Here is a 16,596-nt window from a genome sequence, read left to right on the forward strand (position 1 = left end):
ATATTTTGGACAGTTGTTAGTCTTTTTGCCTCTTCTTTATACATTTGGACAACTTTTATTGTAACCAAATTTTCCATGACGGTTCCTGAGCTCAAGGAGCAGGGTTTTGTCCATGTCTGGATACAGTTGGATGCCATTTTGAATCAAGATGCAGACCTAACTTTTCAAAATGGTACTGATTTTAACCAATGGTTTCAGAACACCACTGATAATTTTTGTCCCTTCGATTTCCCCAGCAATGTCAAGCACATTCCTTTTACTCTCCTTTCTCTCCAATGTCAATGGGCAGCTAGGATTTGTAGCACACACAGTCACCCTGTACACAAATACTTGTTGTTGTTTTTCTGTTTTAAAAAGTAAGGAAGGATCACAGTCCTGGCCCCAAAGACCCAGGGCTCAGTACCTCTGCACCACCCCCTAACAACGCTTCTGTCCTGCACTGATGATGGGTCACCTATTACTACACCATGAAATCCTTTTGAAACCCCCCTCTAGTCAAAGAAATGAATGGAAGGAATGGTGTACCATCAAAACGAGTTAGCTTTTGCAATAAAAAAAGCAAATGGCTTTTTATTTGCAATTAATTTTTAAACGTGTGGTTACTATGCTCAGAAAAGTAACTCTGTAAAATGATATCATGAGGTGCTATGTTTATTTTCTCTCTCTCAATTTCCCCAGCTGGCAGCGCGAGCGATGGCTAACATGCTAGCAGTGCAAATTCAAACCATGATGTGCTAATTCATAGTAATATATGCTCTTTATGCTTCTTAGGATAGATCAGGAGTAACAGGAAGCAAAGCACAGAAAAGGAATAGGAAACTGAGGGCATCTGCCTTAAACAATTTTCACATGTGTCCTTGGAGTAAATCTTCAGACTAGATTATTTTATTTAAAGTATTCATTTTGTTACAAACACATTAAAAATGTTAATTTGCCTATTAATTTGGCATATTCTTGTTGGAGATTTTGACACATCTTCATTTTCTTCAGATCAGTTATACGAACTATCATTGCAAGAACAGGTATTCTGCCAATACACATACTTTTCTTCACCCATTGTAATCTTTTGCAGGTAAAGGTAAGGTCACACGGGTGGCACTGTGGTCTAAATCACTGAGCCTCTTGGGCTTGTTGATAGGAAGGTCGGCGGGTGAGCTCCCGTTGCTCTGTCCCAGCTTCTGCCAACCTAGCAGTCTGAAAGCACACCAGTGCAAGTAGATAAATAGGTACCGCTGTGGTGGGAAGGTAAATGGTGTTTTCATGTGCTCTGGCACTTGTCATGGTCCTCCGTGCACCAGTAGCGGTTTAGTCATGCTGGCCACATGACCCAGAAAAGTCACCTTTGACTGGACTTGATCGTCCAAGACCTTTACCTTTTTTACCTAATATCTTGCAGTTTTGGGGTTGAATCAAACAGAAATTAATTGAAATCAATGAACATAACTTAGATCACCATTCTTTTTTTTTTAAAAAAAATCATTATTATTTATAGTTATAATAATATAAAATGCAAGGATAATACACCCACCCACCCACCCACACCCCCAAAGAAAAAGCGGGGGGGGGGGGAGGAAGGAAAGAAATATAAAAATACATAATGAAGCCAATAGGAAGAGAGAATTAGTGTTTGAATTGCTAAATTGTTTCCAGTGGAATATATGGATGAACATTTTCTTGTGCCTTATTGCCCCAGTTCATTATGAAATGACTCTATTTTTCAGTGAATGCATTCTCTGTTGTTTGGCCTTTCTCACCCTTGCAATATTTGCCAACTTAACCATGTGGGTTCATTGCCATATCCTTATAATCCAATATTCCAGTGAAAGAATAAGTGATCTCTCCCCAATCTCAAAGACAGCAGATAGCTGCAATCCTAAAGCCACTTACCTGGAAATAAGCCCCACTGAGTCCTATTTATTTAGTTAGTTTCAGAGTGTGTAAACTGCTTTGCATTCAGAGAATACCCAGGCAGAAGTTGATTATAAAACATGATGCAGTTCATAAAGCAGTATTAAAACGGAAAATCCAACAAGAATTAAAAACAGCAGAAATAACATAGATGGTAGTTTGCAAAGGCCCAGGAGAAAAGTTTTCCAGAAATGTCAGAAACAGTAATGTTGGGGCTTACTTCATTTCTAATGGAAGAGAATTTCAGAGAATGAGTGCTACCATGCTAAAAGCATGTGCTTGATTCACTGTAAGCTATACTGCAAAGGTGTGTGGCACCATCATCAGATCCTTATCCACAGATGTATTTGACTGGGGCAGAAGGAGAGGCTGTTTCTCAGATACTCTAGTCCAGAACCATAGAAGGCTTTATAGTAGGAAACTGGAGCCAGCACAATGCTTTCAGCAGAGTTTTCATGTATTGTTGATAGGCTGTCCCTGACAGCAACCGCAGAACAGTGTATGACAACACTGGATCATCAAGGTGAACCCTCAAGCTACACACCTGTTCTTTCAAGAGGAGTGCAACTCCATCTAGAACGGGCAACCCACAATTTTATTTTCTCTCTCCCCACACCAGGCCTGGACCCAGATTGAAATGGTTCGAGAAAATCAGTATCATCTAGGAGTCCTCACAGTTCCACCATCACCATCATCTCTCTCACCTTCCTCCCCAAAGGGGGTACTAGGAACTGGGTGGTACTTGTTAAGAACCATTGGATCCAGGCCAGGTTATTGTAGGAGTGGTTGTACCATCACATCCTTCAAGCCAGTGGGGATCACCTCCATGCATAAAAACACATTAATCAGCTCTAGACAGATGGTCAGGATGGCATGATGGGAGCTGTAGTCCAACAACATCTGGAGGGCATCACACTAACTACCCAATAATAAATCGTCATGTTTCTCACTCCCAGCACTGTTCTGACGCTTTTTCTTCTCCATTTTTCCCATGAGGAATTGACACCACAACAGCCTCATATTCAAAGAAGGTCCAACTCTTTTAAACAATTCATAATAAACGAACCACACTAATCAAATGCACAAAAATACCATGTGTTCGTTTTTGTGGATTTTGTATCAATGGCTGAAGACAGGGGACAACAGCATGTAATTGAAATTGAAGTGTCCATATTTGTGGAACAATCCCTCACTGTGTAAAGCTTCCTCAAACGAGGCAGATTCAGGATGGTGGTCTTGGCGCAACACATTTTTTCAAAAGTTTTCAAGGATGTGGTGAACCATGAATCTCGACATATTGTTGGAGCATTCAAAAGGCTGGTGTGCTATGCCAAAAATCTATTGAAAAAAGCCAACTCGTAGTAACTTCACTATATTCCCCCCACCAAGTCTATGTGAATTGGCTTTAAATCCAAGCACTTTGGCCTAACTGCTTTGTAGATCATAATAGCAGGGGTTAACAAATGTACTATTTGAGTGAATGAGGAGTCCTGGCATTGTAGCTCATTAGATTGAAAATCGTGTGCTAATTCTGTTTGGCTCCTGGTTTAGCTATTATATCCCCATCACCCTGCTGCTATTAGTGACTACTCCAGTTCAAATCTCCCGAGGTTCCTGGGTCTTAATCAGACTCTTCATGTTATTTCAACACCCTTGAGTTCATGGAGTAAGCAGCTAATGCTCACTGAGAAGATGGCCGGCACTTTTCAGCTCCTACAATCTTCTTCTCTATTTGCAGTTGTTCCTAACAAAATCCTGAGGGAACAATTCCATATTGGTTTGTTTTTTTCTTTTTTAACTCTGTATAGCTGGAATAACTCTGTGTAGCTTGATTGGCCACCAGAAGGGAAATACTTCATGGTGAGGCTGGGAAAGCATGGAAGTTATTTTGGTCCATGGACCTGATTCCTTGCCAAGGAAAATGCAAATATAAATAAATATAAAATAATTTCTCAAGTGTTCGGAGTATGCTGGTTTCTTATCTCCTGTTACAAAACATAAGTGTTGGCAGTAGAAACCAGACTTTCTTCACAGTGTGCCAAAATATTTAACGTGGGTTCCTTAATATTAGGAAGGGGGGCAGGAATAGTCTGAGCAAAAACAAGAAAAGTCATTATCTGTTTTTTTCACCTCCCCTCTTTTAATAACCATTTCAGTAGCACAATGCCTTAAAAGCGAGGCACATTCCCCCTGTGTAATATAGTCTCAAGACATGATTTAGATGGAAAATTTAAGTAAGATTAATGCAATTTATTATCCGACAGGATATCCCTACAAGCCACACTGCTTGGCTGAATTTTTGAATCTCAATCTAATATTTCAGATGAGATTTCCAGACGGGTGTCTTGTTCCTCTAGCAAGGGTGATATAGAGTTTGTAAAACGGGAGAGGTTAAACTAGTTTTAGCACTTGATTAATCATTTAAATTACTTTGCTACTCTTTGAATCCATTGACTCTTGTTTATCGAGTCACTCCCTGCAAAACCCCTGGCCAACCAAAACTGCAGGCAGGATGCCAAATGGTTAATTTACTCTGCAAATTCTTCAGGACGCTTTAAAATCAGGTGGGGGAGGGACAGAGGAGAGGGGAGTGAATTTATAGTTGCATTGAAAGGGTAGAGTGATTTGAGTTCATTGCTCAATAAAAGCAACTTTAGCTTATATGATTTAAAAAAAAAAGTTTGTAGACTGCTGGCCAGCTCCTAGACAGATAAATCTTCCAAGCAAATGAAGTGAATAATTAATAGATTTTGGCTACGCATGCTCATGCAAATGTTATTTGGATAAAAGCAGCTCGTATGGCAAACTGCATTTGGCCCAGCTCTGTTGCACGCATCAGGAAAAATAAATAAATTAAAAGACCAAGCAACCTTTGAAACAGAGGCTAGAGGCAAAGGATTGTGAGCTGGGTTCTCCCCACTTCCAGAGAGTTACCGTAAGTTTACAAAGGTTATTGCTGCTCATGATATACAGCATACCCTCTAACATTTCTCCAATGCAAATAGGGACGTCCCATTCCATAATGATAATTTTACTATTTATACCCCACACATCTTACTGGGTTGCCCCAGCCACTCTGGGCAGCTTCCAACATATATAAAAACATAATAAAACATTTTTTAAAACTTCCATATACAGGATTGCCTTCAGCCCACTTGGGGGTTGGATAACTCAATACCCTCTGACATTTCTCCAGTTAAAATAGGGACATCCTAAGGAAAAGTGGGACATTCCGGGATCATATCAGAAACTAGGATGGCTTCTCTAAATGAGGGATGTCCCTGGAAAATAGGGAATTTGGAGGGTGTGTATACAGTCTGTCTTCAGAAGTCTTTTTATTACACATCCATGATTATTTCTGTTCATAACAGTCTTAGGCCACTAATATGTGATTCCGCATTCAATCCTGCTTGCACCCGCAAAAGTTTGGGGGCAGACATACTGCTTTGTTTTCAATGTCCCTTAATTTCCTGCTGAAATCCTGTAACCTTTTGTACCTCAAATGTTCCAGAGTTTTGGGGTGTTTTTGTTTGTTTGTTCTAGTTTCATTGCCCTATAGTGCAAGAGTGTCCCTCTAGTCAGCAAATATTGGGGAAGGATTATGGAACACCTAATAAAACAGAATGATCTGTGGATGGCCCTGTATATATCCTTCCCTAGTTTACTGCACACCACCCCAATCTCAAAGCGGTGATAGATTCCAGGGATTCTGGGTGCTTACCTAGGGTTTGTGCTTGCTTGGGAATGAGGCACAGAAGAGACTGTGGTGTCTTTAGGATATACAGTGGTGCCCCGCAAGACGAACGCCTCGCAAGACGGAAAACCCGCTAGATGAAAGGGTTTTCCGTTTTGGAGGTGCTTCGCAAAATGAATTTCCCTATGGGCTTGCTTCGCAAAACAAAAATGTCTTGCGAGTTCCTGCAGGTTTTCCCCCTTTTTCCCCCTTTTCCTAAGCCGCTAAGCCGCTTATCAGCTGATCCGCTGATAAGCCGCTTAACAGCTGATCGCTAAAAGCCGCTAAACCGCTAATAGCGCTAATCCGCTAAGCTGTCAATGGGCTTGCTTCGCAAGACGAAAAAACCGCTAGACGAAGAGAATCGCGGAACGGATTAATTTCGTCTTGCAAGGCACCACTGTATAGCTTATTTACACATATATGCAACCCAAGCCTATGATGGAGGGGTCCATGCATCCCAAGAGGGTCTTGCTTCTCCCATAGCTACAGCTTTGGATTCCAGCAGAAATCAGGCATAGCTCTCTCTTCCAGCTGGCCAACCTGTAGCTTGCCAGCTTCTAGCTCACATAAGTCAACTCTGAACTCTGGCCTTTTGTCGTTCCAACTACCAGCGAGTTGAGGGAGGGGGCTCCACCCATTTTTCAGCTGGCACAGAACCACTTCCTTGGTTATCTTAATGGTAACCTGTGTTGTTGTTTTTTGCCTGTGTTTTGTAGGTTTTGGTTACCCTCCCCACACACCTACACACCTGGCAAAAGCTGTTTGACCTACAGCAAAAATGGGTCAAGAGAAATGTATGTATAGCAAAGCTTTCCAAATTACTTTCAATTCTCTGGAAAGAAAAGCAGTAGATTTGCAGCCAGAAAGGATTTTTGCCCTTGGAATTAAATTATACACACTTATATTTGGCATTGGATGAAATATAATACAATTTATTGCTCAATCTTATGACAGCCTATTAAGAAGGCAGTCCCATTAAGTTATATGGGGCTTCCCTCAAAGTAAATGTATATAAAGGACTATAGCATTAGGTTTACCTGGGAGAGCCATTGAACTCAATGGAACTTATTTCTGAGACCTCCATAGGATTGCCCCCCACCAACTTGTTAGAGGTTCAAATTTCCTTTTGGCAATGAAGTTCAGGGCTGGCCCAATGCACTTCATTGCCTCAGGCAAAAGACAAGATAATGCCTCCCACATTCTATGTAGAAAAGCCAATTGGGCTGGCAACTGAGTATTACTTTGACATTGGTGATAGGACAGCACCCCCTGCCTTACCTGAAGGAACCAGGATAGTGTAGGGGACACAGGGCAGGCTGTATTGCTCATCCATTTCTGCCTCTTAGCATTTGCAGCCTAAGGTATTCACCTCATTCTGCCTAATGGTAGGGTTGGCCTTGAGTCGGTCACCTTGGGCCAATCACTACCCCTCAGACTTAAAATGCCAGTTCAATTGGTGGGAAGTTGATCTGGAAAATTCAACCGGTCTGAAACGCACCTGCTAGATTACTGGCTCAGATTCCCTTTGTATAACTCTTGTTTTAAACCAGCTGCACTGCTTGTCAGTTCACTTCTGAGCCCAATTCAAGGTGTTCACACTAGCGCTAGGAGCCCTGAGTGACGTCCACATCACAAATCCAAAAGACTGCCTCTTTCCCTGCAGCCCCTATTGAATGTTAAGATCAGCAGTAGGGTCCTCTTGGTAGTTCCACCATCCTCAGAGGTTTGTGGGGTATCGGCCTGGGAGAGGGTGTCCTCTGTGGCAGCCCCTAAATTGGGAAATTCCCTCCTCTAGTACCTTCATTGTACAGTTTTCATAATACAGTATGCTGAAGAGGTACATCTTTATCCTGGCTTTTGACACCTGAAATATATTTAGGACCCACCTTAGCTGTGATTGTAATATGCCTGAAACAGTTTTTAATGCCATATTTTATATAGCTGTAGCCCATCTGAGAGCCAGTGTGGTGTAGTGGTTAAGAGCGGTAGTCTCGTAATCTGGGGAACCGGGTTCGAGTCTCCACTCCTCCACATGCAGCTGCTGGGTGACCTTGGGCCAGTCACACTTCTCTGAAGTCTCTCAGCCCCACTCACCTCACAGAGTGTTTGTTGTGGGGGAGGAAGGGAAAGGAGAATTTTAGCCGTTTTGAGACTCCTTAAAGGGAGTGAAAGGTGGGATATCAAATCCAAACTCTTCTTCTTCTTCTGGTGAAGGGCAGGTAACAAATCTAGTAATACTAATAATAGTAATGATAATATTTCACAGGGTTGCTGTGAGGATCAAAATAGTGTGTGTGCAGCTCCTTGAGCTTCTTGGAAGAAAGGTGGGATATAAATGCAAAAATTAAAATTAAAATGTCAATCTTCATACTTTATGGCTATGAATAAATTTATTTTCTTCAATCCAGCATAAATTACATCCTATGGAATATGCTTCTGGAAGCACAAATGCAAATATTTTCCCCACTCATAAATATGAAAAGGCGATTCCTTACATAGCATTTACACATAAAACATTTTTTTAAAAAATAAAAAACCCATCCAATGGAAAACAAAAATAACCACCTAATCATGAAGCAGTCTAGCTGTCTCTCCTGCATATTACGACTTTGGGAAATTGATTACAATTTCTTCTATCAGGTCTATCAGGATAAACCACTAAGTCTTTGACATAAATTTGAATTCCAGAATCTCTAGCTAACCAAGCTCATAAATGAATTCCTCAAAGCTGACTTGTGCCAGAAAACTCAACATTGCAGAGACCGCTTGGCAGAAGCCCTTCATTTCAGTGAGATGAACTGTTCTATTTAGCTCTCATTCAAAACTAGAGAGAAATGCCAGATTTCCATAAACACAAGTTTCCTTGAATTTCCAGGACTTTGGTTAACAGATGGATGAGAGTATCTTGCAAATACAGATTTGTGCACAAGACCCCCCCTTTTTTTGGAGGAATGTGGGGCTAGAAACGAAGCAAAGACTTTTCTTTCTCTTCACTATTCCCAGAATAATAGAAAACTGGGGAACAGGAATATCAATTACTTTGTAGCTGGTATATTGAGGTGCAATGGCATTTCTGATCGTTGATAGTGGAATTGGGTAAGAAAAATAAATATTCAGTGCAGTGCCCATATTTCCATGTGTAAGGTTCAGTATAATTTGACTGTAAGCCATGTTCCTAAATTCCTATTACTGTGGTTTTAGTATTCTACAATAACATGATAGGTGGATTATTCTCATTAGGTCACACTTCACAGGGGTGTTTATGGGGAAAATGGAGGGAGGCCAAATACCTACACACAATTGCCTTCTTCTGAGTGTAGTATGACAATAAACAAATAAATAAATGTTTATAGCATGAATTATGGATATGTGCAGTAGGTTGATGTGAGATATGAACTCCTTCCAACCCCCTGTTTTTATCATGTTTATCCATTGTCCTCAGGCAGCTGTGTGGGTGTCATGTCCTTCTATGTTGTGCACAGATCCTGTTTCTGGTCTTTCCATATGCATCTGGTTGGCCATTGTGAGAAGAGGATGCTGGAGCAGATGAGCCAACAGGTCTGATCCAACAGGACTGTTCTTAGGCTCTATTAATTCAGATGTATGCATGTCCCTCCCTCCTTCTGAGCTATCAGAATCTTTTATGGCTTCTGTCTAATCTAAAAACAATAGCTCAGGAAAGGTGAGCAAATTTAATTGAAAAAGAATTTAAGGATGCTCTTATCCTTTTACTATGCATACATGTGAATCATCTTGTGTAGCTGATGAGATCAACAGTCCTTGAGATGAAGAAATTCTCCCTCTCCTCCTCCACCTCACTGTACATCTTCTGCTGTTCCATATTATAGACTGAAGCCATTTCCTGTCTGAGTGTGGCAGTGCTGAGGCACTGGCAATGAGCTCTCCCTTTCTACAGCAGCAAATGTTCCCTAGAAACAAGAAGCCTTTATATTACTAGAATGATCATCATAAATCTATGGCTAAATGCCGCTCCTTGTTTGAATGCAAGAACTATAGAGATAATAACATGCAACCATGGTTTATTAACCTTAAAAACCCCTTAAATCAATCAGCAATTGAACGAAGCCAAGAATACTTTTGTGGTCAAATAGGATGATTGCTGTTTAGTGTTGTACGCTTTCCCCTCCAACCAGCCACTGCCTATGCAACAGCTCAGTTCCAAATGGAGCCTTGAGAGTATAAAATGTAGCGTTTGTGCATATTTTTTGGTTAGTCTCTGAGAATCTGATTCAGCATTATAATTTTTAAAGGAAGCACCATTTAAGTGTCTGCGTGGGTACAGAGCCACGGAGCCTGTGTGTGGCCCATGGCTTGGCGTGAGTGCGACTGAGTCTTGCAAACAATGGTGAGTTCTGTAGCCATAAGAAATTGGGCTAGGCCTTCAACCTACTCAGGGTCGACCTAAGGCAGTTTACTGCCTGCGGTGAAGGGCAAGATGGCACTGTCTCCTCAGGTGATGTCAAGAACATGGCCAGTGTTGAAGTAAGATTCAAGTACAGTACCAGTTTTGCTGACTTCTGTACATGGAATTTGGAAATGCACAATTTTGTCCTTTGCTTCAGGCAGCAAAATATATTGAACAGCACACCACCTTCCACTTTACCTGAATGTAGCAAGCATTAGGGTTGCCATATTTTTCAGGGAAATCGGCAAAAACGACACTGCTGACAGGGGTAGCCATACGTCTGGATTTTCCCAGACATTTGGCAACCCTAAACTGCCAGATTGGGGGTGGGGGCAAACTGGTCACAAACGTCCCACTTCTATAGCTTTATTCCTCATTTTTAAAATGGAACAATGTTTTTCAAAGGAAAATTTGGCATGTACCTGATTTTGGCTAAAAATATTAGTAATTTTGGACACTGACATTTATTTATGTACACTAACTGCTACAGCATATTACAAACCAGGGACTATATTAGTTTGGAAAGCCCACAATGTTAAACTATGTCCAGCAGTGCAGCCCTAGAATGTTTATTTTAGACAATAGAGTCCAAAAAGCATGTTATCCATGTTGATTATTGAATTGCCTTCTGTTCATTTGTTTTTGGCTTTGGCCTAGACCACATATGGAGATTGCATAAGCCACACTTGTTTCAGTTCCATAACACAGACACTTCTGCTTGCCAGTTTTCTATGTGATAAAATTAGTTTGGGGATTTCTTTCTGAAAGGTAATTAATGGCAGCTACAGCGAGTGTGTGCGGTTAGCTGAGAGGGATGTGAGAGGGAAAGCAGAAACAGCTTTATACTCTGTTTGGCCAATGAAACAACCAAACATGCTCCACCAAGAGAAAAAACCCAGTGTGCCGAAGCAAAAGTTAAGTTAATTTATTTATTTTAACAATTAATATACCACTCAACTATAATCTTCTTTAAGCAGTGTACAGAAACTAAACAGAAAGAAAATAAATATGAGTTAAAACTATAACATTGGAACTTGCAGAAGTGGAGAGTGCAGCTACCAACTTTGTACTGAAACACACTGTGTTTCCATTTGTGAAAACAGTGACTAGGCCATGGGTGGGGCCATATTATCTTCTGGGAATCTTTGTGCAGGCCACTGGGACAGGGGGGCAAGAGGCAAAAGCAAGCAGAGCAAAGAATGTAAATTTTAGCTTTGTACAGTAGGCTAACAATGTCTACACACACTCACTCCTGTTTATCTTCCGTCTGGACAAGTGAAAGGTATTGCCAGAATTCAAGAAGACTTTCTAGCCAGGTACGGCCCGGGTAGAAAAGACAGGGCTGGAGGGCCTCAATCAGGCCCCGCGCCAGAGGTTAATGCCCCTTGTCTAGACTGATTCTACTCCACAAATTTAAATTTAAATCCCTCCTGGATGCCTGTAGACCCACTGCGTAATAGTATTCAAAGTGCTGTGGATATTGTCTTGTCCAGGGCAAGAGGTTGCCTTTTCTGAGGTGGGTGGTGGCTCTGTTGTTCTCTTTCATCTTCTCATCTGCACTTAACTTTGCTGCAGCTACCAACCCCATTTTCTCCTCTCCCCTCTCCCCATGCTCTCCTTAGCATGATGGGTCTTTCCACTTCTCCCTCCTCTGAGACTCACTTCAAGGAAGGGCCATGGGGCCATGGGGCATCCTTCCTCAGAGCAAGGCATTCTGGATGAGGTAGCTGGGAAAGCACCTACACTTCCATTGCTTTACCACAGTGGCTAGATATTCTACTCAATAGGCTCCTGATCCCTGCAGAAAAAGGGGCCACACTTTCAGCAGGAATCTTTGCAGTTTCTACTTGGATTCAAGCCCCAACTGCAAATGAAGAAAGGAGGTAGCAGGAATGCACTTACAGTATGCTCTCAATTCTTCCTTTGAAGTTTGACATTTGATGTTAGATGAGGTCGGATGACTGACAGGACCTGCCCACCTATAAAAAAGTGGGCCATGAACTGGATCCAGTACCCCACCCTTGCTGTAAACAGATGTTAAAGGCACACACAACATTCTGCACTGAATTTTTAAAAAAGCATTCTGAACATTCAATGTAACCGAAAAATATTAGATCCAGGTCACAGGGTGCATTGTTAACTGCCAACCACATACAAACTCAATTATATTTATGGATAACCAACTCAGGAAACTAAACTTTGTGCGTAAGATATGACCAGTCATAGTGGATATCTTTATAGCAGCTGAGAACTATTATGACAGGCTGGAAAAGCACAGCACATTTTTCATTTAATGGATGACTGCATAAAATCAGCATGAAAAGATTGCTAAGCAGCAAGAAATAGAAACATAAGCCAAAGAGTCCAACAAAACAGAAGACACTGATGAATTGATATTTATTCATATAGTCTTTTAGATGGCCCACCTCACACTGAAGGTTTAGGGGGGGATGTAAGAAGACAGCAATTTTCATTCCGAGCTGTATTCGTCACAATCAGTGCTGTTCCCATTCCACTGCAGTTCGGTTCCTGCCAAATACTGGATTCGTCTTCTTGCTGCCTGCTATTTATTGTAAGTGATGTAACTATTTATATAACTTTGAAACAAATTTATGTAAAGGTGAAGGTAAAGGAGCCCTGGATGGTTAAGTCCAGTCAAAGGCAACTATGGGGTGCAGCGCTCATCTCGCTTTAGGCCTAGGGAATCAGCGTTAGTCTGCAGACAGCTTTTCTGGGTCATGTGGCCAGCATGACTAAACCACTTCTGGCACAATGGGACACCATGATGAGTGCCAAAGAGCACAGAAACACTGATTGCCTTCCCGCCACTTAGTTCAAAAGTAACAGTAGCATCAAAACAATGGGGAAAAGTCAATAATTACATATTGTTTGAAGACTTCCCCAGTTTCTGCTTTGTGTAACATTCAAACAGACAAGATTCCTCACCTAGCAGGAAAACCTTTTTTTAAACAATTAGCTCCAATGCATAAGATCTCTATCAATTACTCTGAACAATTAATGACCATCTGCCTAACCAAGAAACGAACAGCTAGCAGCTGGCAATGCTACAATGCACCCTTTAAAGAGAATATTTATTTTATTGTTAATGCTGCACTTACTTTTATGGAAAGCTCAGCATATTCTCTAACAGGAAATGAATTTGGAAGCATGCATCCCACTGAAGAAAAAACAGAAGAGCATTATCACATAAACTATGGAATTATGCAGAAGATGTCAGAGATTGTTGAGGTACTGGTAGTGTATTTTATCTAATAAAGGAACCTGGGAATCATCTTCGCTCTGTTTTGTTTGGTACAGTTTTAAACAAGGAATGTAAATATATTGTGGGAAAGTGGCTGGGAAGGTGTAACTGTGGAGAAAAGGTTTTAAAAGTTACACTGAAATTTGAATCAAGGAAATTCAGATGTCATGAGAAACAGCTATTGGGAATCAAAGTTTAAAATGAAGCCAAAATCAAATACAGTACCTTAGTTCTGGATCTGTTTAAATTCCAGGCAAGGTGTCTTAGTATCCCAACAGTTACGGTATCTTTTTCAATAGGTTTCTCCTGGAACTTTTCAAAAGTCTGTGGACTCTACAAGAAAGTTAGGAAAACAAGCCTATCTATAATTAATATCTAGCACTGCCAGTAAATAAAAGAAGCACATAGAAACATCTGAAAAAATAACAATTTTTAAAAGGTCCAATAAAATAATGCTAACAGCAGCATTCTTTGCATAAAAACAACAGCCTATCTTTTAATATTGTTCACCTTCAGCTAGAAGTGTATATATATTGCAAAGAAACCTAAATTTAACCATGCACATCCCACAATGTCCTTTAGAATGGATGTATATTGTTTCATGCATCCCATCTCTCCATGCAGAAGGAAGGAGTGTTACTTTCCTTGTGTGGTCAGGGTACTGGAAAATTGTGTTCTTTTTGAGGCATCGATAAAAGTTGAGCAGGTGGGGATCAAGTAGGCACAACGGTCCTGAAAGAGCACTAGCTCTCCAGAGATCCCCATGCTTCTTGCAAGCCACCTCCAGAAGTTCCAAAAAGTTTTCATATTTTGTGTGCAATTGTGTGTGTGTGTGTGTGTGTGTGTGTGTGTGTGTTTTAAAACGGTTGATCTTTCTAGTGTTTACAACTGCTCTTTTCTCAATATGTACAGGGTGGATTTGTGGCCTCTTCTTATTCTCTCAGTGTTATGTGGGTAGCATTATTGGGACTAATAAAGATGTATTTTCCCCTGCAACGATCCAGGAAGCCCTCTCTATTAGTGGTTCCTGTTTTAATTTATGTTCCTCAGAGAGAACATCTGCCACTTTTGATTCTATACTGTTTCTCTCCACACTTCCTTTTTTTTTGGTGTGCCACTACTTGTAATATTAATTGATGTTGCAGACAGAGAATATTTTTGGACCATTCTTCCTGCCTCCATTATTTTTAATTGTGTATGGAATGGCCCTGTTTATTTTCACTAAAACAAACAAACCAGAGCACAATCCTAGGCACGTTGACTCTGAGGTAAGCCCTATTGAACAAAACTTCTGTGTTGGAGGACTATACAGTAAAATAATGAATCTATTCATTGCCTTAATCAAGAAGTTCACATAAGGCAAATCCCATCTAAGTCAAACCAATTTTAAGTCCCATTGATTTCAGTGAAAAAGATGGGGTGTGATGGCACATGATGTGGGTGAGTTTGAAGTGTGCCTAACAAAGACCAGGACTGGGACTGTTGCATGCCATTAGGAGTTTTCAAAATGAAATGAAAGATATGAAGCTGCCTCAAACGGACTCAGACCAGACCATGGATCCATCTATTGTAGTGTTGTCTACTCTGACTTGCAACACATCTCCAAGGACGGGCAGAGATATCTTTCTAGGCTCTTCTACCTGGGCTTGCTTTAACTGTCTCCCTCGGGAGGTTGTGGACTCTCTTTCCTTGGAGGTTTTAAAGCAGAGGTTGGATGGTCAACTGTCATGGATGCTGTAGCTGAGATTTCTGCATTGCATGGGGTTGGACTAGATGACCCTTGGGGTCCCTTCAAACTCTACAATTCTATGCTTCAGTGACAACTGGATATGGCAGGCAGGGTGGGCCAAAGGCCTTGCATACCCTCCAACATTTCTCAGATGAAAATAGAGATGTCCCTTCCAACTTTCCTCTGAATAAAATAGGGACATCCTATTCTACACCCTCCAACATTTCTCCAAAGAAAATAGGGACATCCTAAGGAAAAGTGGGGCATTCCAGAACAAATCAGAAACCGGGATGGCTTCTGAAAATCCAGGACTTGGACACTTGGAGGGTCTGCTTTTGATCTCTGAGTCAAAGGACAAGATGGTAACTCCCTTCCATTCCATGTATAAAGCTGACCAGTCTTGCTGTTGAGAGCATCTTCTACTACACCTGAAGACAACAAGCTAGTTTAGTAAGCTTAGGGCAGGTTGTGTGATGCACACAGCTTTGTTCTCCAACATCTCACCATTTATTCCTGCCACCTGGGGCAGGTTCTTCACTCTGCCCAACAACCATCCCTGCTGGTAAGGATTGAATATGCTGGTTTGTATAGGGCAGGTGCAGGGGAACCTTTGGCCCTGCAGATGTTGCCAAACTACAACTCCCATCATGCCAATTGCCATGGAGGATAGGAGTTGTAGTTCAACAAAATCTGGACTGCCAAAGGTTCCTCACACCTAATATATGCAAAGCATACACCTAACTAGACTTCTAGTATTTATTTTTTTTAATTAAATGTTGTTAATTGTAGGTGATTTTATGAAACCTGATTTTTAACTTGTGCTCTTCCTAATTTAAAACCCTGAATCATTTTGAAAAAGATGCAGTAAGGGTGCAAAACCCATAATTCAGCATTCTTGCCTCATATTACTCACTTAATTTATCTTCTTTCTGTTAAAAAAGACGCTCCTTACAAAATGCATAGCCCTGTCTTAAAATAAGCAGTGTGAAATCAATATCTAAAAGACCCTAACCCCATTACTTATTTGTAAGTGGGGATCTGGTCATCATGAGATGGTTTTCCAATCAAGCGCTGACTTTTTGGAGAGAAACCATATCAAAACATCAGCAGACAGAAGAGAGAGATGTGGAAAACTGATTTATTCATTCAGACTCAATAAAGTAACCATGCAGTAGCTAAACAATAAATAATACTGCATTGAAGATTTATAAGACATTATAACTGGAAGACAGTTTGATCCCGGATAAAAAGTACATTTCAAACGGAGGAAACCATAACTAAATGCAGCATGTGAGACCTTTGGTGAAAGATGAACCTTAAAGCTTTAGCGAATTAAATTGCAAGACAATCCATTATTCCAAGAAAGAAAGAAATGAGACAATCCACCTGGCATGGATGCTGTTGGACAATTTGTATTGATTGTAAAGGGGGTTTACGTTACCATCCCCACCCTCACCTCCATTGAAATGAATGGGGGTTGGTCAGCAGCAGTAGCATCTGGCAGATAGGGACCATATTTTTTTTTCCACCTGCAA

Source organism: Podarcis cretensis (genome assembly GCF_951804945.1).
Source record: "Podarcis cretensis genome assembly, chromosome: 3".
Classification (NCBI taxonomy): Eukaryota; Metazoa; Chordata; class Lepidosauria; order Squamata; family Lacertidae; genus Podarcis; species Podarcis cretensis.